Source organism: Dipodomys ordii, unplaced genomic scaffold (assembly GCF_000151885.1).
Source record: "Dipodomys ordii isolate 6190 unplaced genomic scaffold, Dord_2.0 Scaffold22, whole genome shotgun sequence".
Lineage (NCBI taxonomy): Eukaryota > Metazoa > Chordata > Mammalia > Rodentia > Heteromyidae > Dipodomys > Dipodomys ordii.
Window position 1 is genome coordinate 3,416,638 of NW_012267238.1, and position 5,868 is coordinate 3,422,505.

Sequence of the window (5,868 nt, forward strand, 5' to 3'; positions counted from 1 at the left end):
CTTGAGCTGAAGAGCTGAGGGACAGCACCCAGGCCCAGAGTTCAGGCCCCACAACTGGACCCAAAAAAAAAGACAAAGAAAACCACAAGTGGCTCTGTGGCTCAAGTGGTAGAGCACTAGCCTTGAGCTGAAGAGCTGAGGGAAAGTGTCCAGGCCCAGAGTTGAAGCCCCATGCTGACCAAAAAGAAAAAAAAAAAACTCTAAAAAAAAAAACCTTTATAAGTACATTGACATATCTGATAGGGCTCTTCCCAAACCAGTAACCCAAAACCCTTGCACACAAAGAACAGCTAATACCAAGAAACTATTTTTTTAACCTCGTGCAAAGTGAGTGGCAGTTTTTGGTCTCTGACAGTAACAAGTTCTCATTATGTGTCCTGAAATAGCCTTTAAAGTAACATCTGAGAGTTAGAACTATAATTACTTTGTACTTCCTCTAGAATTTTATGAAGTCTTCCCTGCTGCCTGTGTCTCTCAGTAGTCACCTGGACAGGTGGAGCTATTCTCTGACCTTTATGTCTTAACCTTACTTTCTTCTTTCCTCCCAATCTTTTCCCTTTTATCTTTTTGGTTTTTTTTTTCTTTTTTGGTAAGAGACCTGGTCTTACTGTATTACCCAGGTTGACCGCGACTCCTGGCACAAGCATTCCTGCCTCAGCATCCAAAGTGGGTACATGCCACCATGCCCCAGCTAAGCTTTCATTTTGCACTGACACATATGCAGTTTCATTCTCCTCTGAAGCTTTCTTTGTATTTCTCAGGTACTCTGTATAAATCATGTTTTGCCTTCAGAGATCTTATGGTCTGAAATCACATAAGAAGTGCTAAAGGTTCAACAAACAGAAATGTTACTTTGGAAAAGAAAGAATTAGAGACCAGTTTTATTTCTTTACCTTTGCATTTTAACTGATATATTTAAATGAAACCAAGATAAACAAAAAGTGAAAATTATTGTATTTGTACTGGCAAGAATTCAGAGAAACTCAATGTTTTGATGGCAGAAATATAAATTAGGCTATTTGTTTGGAAATCAGTTTGGTGATATATATATATATATCAAGAACCGTGTGTGTGTGTGTGTGTGTGTGTGTGTGTACGTGCCAGGCCTGGGGCTTGAACTCAGGGCCTGAGCACTGTCCCTCATCTTATTTGCTCAAGGCTAGCACTCCACCACTGGAGCCACTTCTAAATTTTTGATGGTTAGTTGGAGATAAAGTTGTCATGGATTTTCCTGCCTTGGTTAGCTTTGAACTATGATCCTCAGATTTCAGCTGCCTCAGTAGCTAGGATTACAAGCATGAGCCACCAGTGCACTGCTTGAGGGTATCTTTTGTAAGGGGAGAAATCTCATTCATGATGGCTGCACCCTAGAACCCTAATCACCTCAGACCCCAATCACCTCAGACCCCAATACCTAATACTGTCCCATTAGATTTTTCCACAGGAATTTAGCAAGGAGGAACTGAAACATTCAGTCAATTGAATATGCCTTCAGGAAGTCTTCTGCCTGTTTCCATCCTCACCAATAGTGTAACTACCCTTCCTCGTCCTCCTATTGTACACTATTTCTTCCCCATCATTTGACTGTCACTTATCAGTCTTCCATCTTATGTCCCTAACTCTTGAAGAGTACTTGCTACATAGTAAGTGTGGAAAATATTTGCTGAATAAATGAAATAAATGTAATATTTTTACTATCTTAAAAAATGAATAGAATTTGGGCATTTGTAGAAAAAAGGTTTGGAACATTTTGAAGAAGATCATTTCCCAAAATGTGCTACATAAATTGATAGTTAATTCCTAAACATTATGAAAAAGATGCCCAGAACAGACTTCATAACTAAAAACTAGAAACAATGGAGAAAACAGGCTTGGCTTGGCAGCTGTATTTTCAAAATAGCTGTATTAGCTTTCTTTGATGGGTTTAAAAGGGGACTGTGATTCGAAGCCCATGTATCCAGGAAGCAACTGCACAGAAATTATAAAAGCAGAGTTTTCTTGTGCCCTAGGTGGTACAAGGCTTCTTGAGGGACTGTGATTTCATGTGTACGTGCATGTTTGAAACAGATCTCTCTACATTGTTCAGGATAACTTTGAACTCCAGATCCTTTTTCCCCACTTTCTTTTTTTTTTTTTGGTGGGGGGGGTCCGGTCGTAGGGCTTAACCTCTGGGCCTGGGCGCTGTCCCTCAGCTCTTCAGCTCAAGGCTAGTGCTCTACCACTTGAGCCACAGCGCCACTTCCCGCTTTTTTCTTTTTGCTTGTGTGGTGCTGAGGAATCGAACCCAGGGCCTCAGGCATGCAAGGCAAGCGCTCTACCACTGAGCCACCTTCCCAGCCCTTCCCCACTTTCTTGAGTGCTAGGATTATAAATGTGCACCACCATACTTGGCATTTTATCTTGTTCTTAGTGGCAGCCACTATTGCCTGTCTAACAATATATCACAGACACACATACTTTGACAAACATGCTTTCCTGCTTCTGCTAAGGTATAGGCACAAAACTTGATATGAGGCAGTAGGAGATGAAGGAAACAGAAGGAGGCTTCCTTAATGAAAAAGTACAGTTGAGAAAAAACTGCCAGTATATGTGACTGTGTAAGGACATGGAATTTAGAGCTAAAACAGCACTTGTTAATAACAAATGTAAAAAGCTAACTCAGGGCTGGGAAGGTGGCTCAGCCATAGAGTGCTTGCCTCCATGCATGAGGCCCTGGGTTCAATTCCTCAGCACCACATAAACAGGAAAGGCCAGACATGGCACTGTGGCTCAAGTGTTAGAGCACCAGCCTTGAGCTGAAGAGCTGAGGAATAGCACCCAGGCCAGATTTCAAGCCCCACGACCAATCAAAAAAAAGCTAAAAACAAAAAAAGCTAAACCAAATCATTGATGATGGCAAAGGAAGGAAAAAAACACACTGCTGATCTGAAAACTGGTCTTTCTCTGGATTTCTTGTTGATTAAAAAAAATAATAAGTGTCTTTATATTTAATAAATGTCTTTGCTAGTGTAACAAAGAAAACAGCTGACAACTAGATGTTCGTGGCTCCTGCCTATAATCCTAGCTACTCTAGAGTCTGAGATCTGAGGATCATGGTTCAAAGACAGCCCAGGGGCTGTGAAGGTGGCTGAATGGTAGAGTGCTTGCTTTGCATGAATGAGGCCCTGGATTCGACTCCTCAGCACCATACAAGCAGAAAAACCTGGAAGTTGCGCTGTGGCTCCAGTGGTAGGGCTCTAGCCTTGAGCTGAAGATCTGAGGGACAGTGCCCAGGCCCAGAGTTCAGGCCCCATGACCGGCAAAAAAAAAAAAAAAAACAAGACAGCCCAGGGCAGAAAAGCTCTTGAACATCAAAAGCTAGAAGTGGAGCTGAGGCTCCAATGGTAAAGCACTAGCCTTGAGCAAAAAATAAAGCTTAGGGACAATGCTCAGGTCCTGACATCAAGCCTTAGGACCAGTCCAAAAAATAAAGAGAAAAAAGAAATAGCTGTCATTCTCATCTTTAGATCATTCAAGCCCTTGTCCAGTTCCTTGAGTACTGGACAGCCAATACTGTGCATATGTATATTATATATACATATATGTTATCTAGTATATAAACATACTATATGTTATATTGTATATAATATGCATTATATAACATATACACACATATATAGTAATCAAACTGGAACTGTCTTTTCCTATTTACTACTCCTGAAAAAAAGATTTATTATTCTTTGAGAGGCAAGAAATCAATAGGAGAAAAGCTGTTCAAGTAAAAAGAGTGAAATTATATTGCTCATATTTGAAATAAATAATAGTTCTGGAAGGGATTAAATATCCATCAAATTGGGTGCCCTTCTAACCTACTGTACAGGTTATTATTATCATTAACAAAAATAATAGTATGTCAATCTGCAAAGCATAAAAATGAAAAATACACTATAACTCAAAGGTAATCAATTAAGCATGCACAATAAGTACAACATATGTTTAAGTTTGTCTCATTTCAAAAGGACAAGAAAAAAGGGAAACATCTCATGTTAAGTCCTGCTTCTGGTGTTGAGCACACATGAAGTCCTACGTTCAATTCCTAGCACCAAAAATATTATACAGAAATAATAAGCCTTGTTTTCCTGATACACTGACCTATAATGATATACCATTAGAGAAGTTATTCAGTCGAGGTAGAGAAGAGGGTGGTAGAACTTTTACGGAATGGTCCTTCCTGTAATTACAGCCAATTTGCAGCTAAGTCAGAAGATATTTTTGCTACAGATTTATCTACAGAATCTATTTTTGATCATTCCATTTTGTTCTATTCATGTGAATCATGATCCCTGTTATGAATAATATGATTTCTCAGAGCCTGATAAGTGGAGTTACTTCTAGGCTTTGAAATTGCAGTGGGGGAAGATGCTGCTTCTTGTTATGCTACTCCCGAATGTATAATGCCTGACACATTGCTGGAACTCTCTCCCTACACTCTCTTCTTACAAATAATAAAGTCCCTGCTAAGATGTACAGGAGAATGAATCACTCCACCTGCTCCTAAAAGATAATCACTCTGAGAGAAGAGAACATTTATTTCTACTGCTGTTTATGTAAAGAACATGCCTCTTAGAGGAAGAAAATGTGACCAATACTGTTTGCACTGAGATACTAACAGACTGTACAAGTTATAACTGGTGTAAGAAATCGAGAGGCACCAGACACCAGTGGTTCATCCTGTTATCCTAGCTACTCAGGAGGCTGAGATCTGAAGGTTGCTGTTCCAAGCCAGTGCAGGCAGGAAAGTCCCTTATTTCCAATTAATTACCAGAAAACCAGAAGTAGTGCTGTGGCTCAAAGTGGTGGAGCACTAGTCTTGAGCAAAAGAGCTCAGGTACGGCGCCCAGGCCCTGAGTTCAAGCCCCATGACAAAAAAAAAAAAAAAGAAAGAAAGAAAGAAAGAAAAAAATAAATCAAGAAAAGCTGGACATAAAAATTCAGCTACTTGGGAGACAGAGAAAATAGGAGGATCTCAATTCAAGGTCAACCTTGGAAAAAGCAATAGGAAGACTATCTCAAAAACAAGTCAGGTATGGCGATATGCCTACAATCCCATATATTTGAGAGTCTCAGGTAAGAGAATCACAGTTGTAGGCTGTCTGGGGCATAAACATGAGACTAACTGAAAAATAAATACTGATTCCAATGTTTAGTACTACCAAAAAAAAGTCCTCAAGAGAAACTATCTTGTGATGAACTATCTTTCTTCAGGTGTTAAAGATTTTACTTTATTTTATTTTTATTTACTTATTATTTATTTTATCTGTCGTGGGGCTTGAACTCTGGGCCTGGGCACTGTCCATCAGCTCTTCAGCTCAAGGCAAGTGCTCTACCACTTGAGCTACAGCACCACTTCTGGTTTCCTGGTGGTTTATTAGAGATAAGAGTCTCATGGACTTTCCTGCCTGGGCTGGCTTTGAACCGCTGTCCTTAGATCTCAGCCTCCTGAGTAGCTAGGATTACAGGTGTGAGCCACTGGCACTGGGCTTAAAGATTTTATTTTGTATAAAAGTCAAAGACATACTGGGCATTGGTGGCTCACACCTGTAATCATAGCTACTTAGGAGGCTGAGATCTGAGGATCGTGGTTCAAAGCCAGCCCAGGCAGGAAAGTCCATGAGACTTTTATCTTCAATAAACCACCAGGAAACAAGAAGTGATGCTGTGGCTCAAGCACTTGCCTTGAGCTGAACTGCTCAGGGACAATACCCAGGCCCAGAGTTCAAGCCCTAAGACAACCAAAAAAAAAAAAGGTCAAAGACATTATAGCCAAAGATTATCAGAGCTAATGAGCCATAACATCATAGTAAGAACTTGAACAAATATCCATTTTTA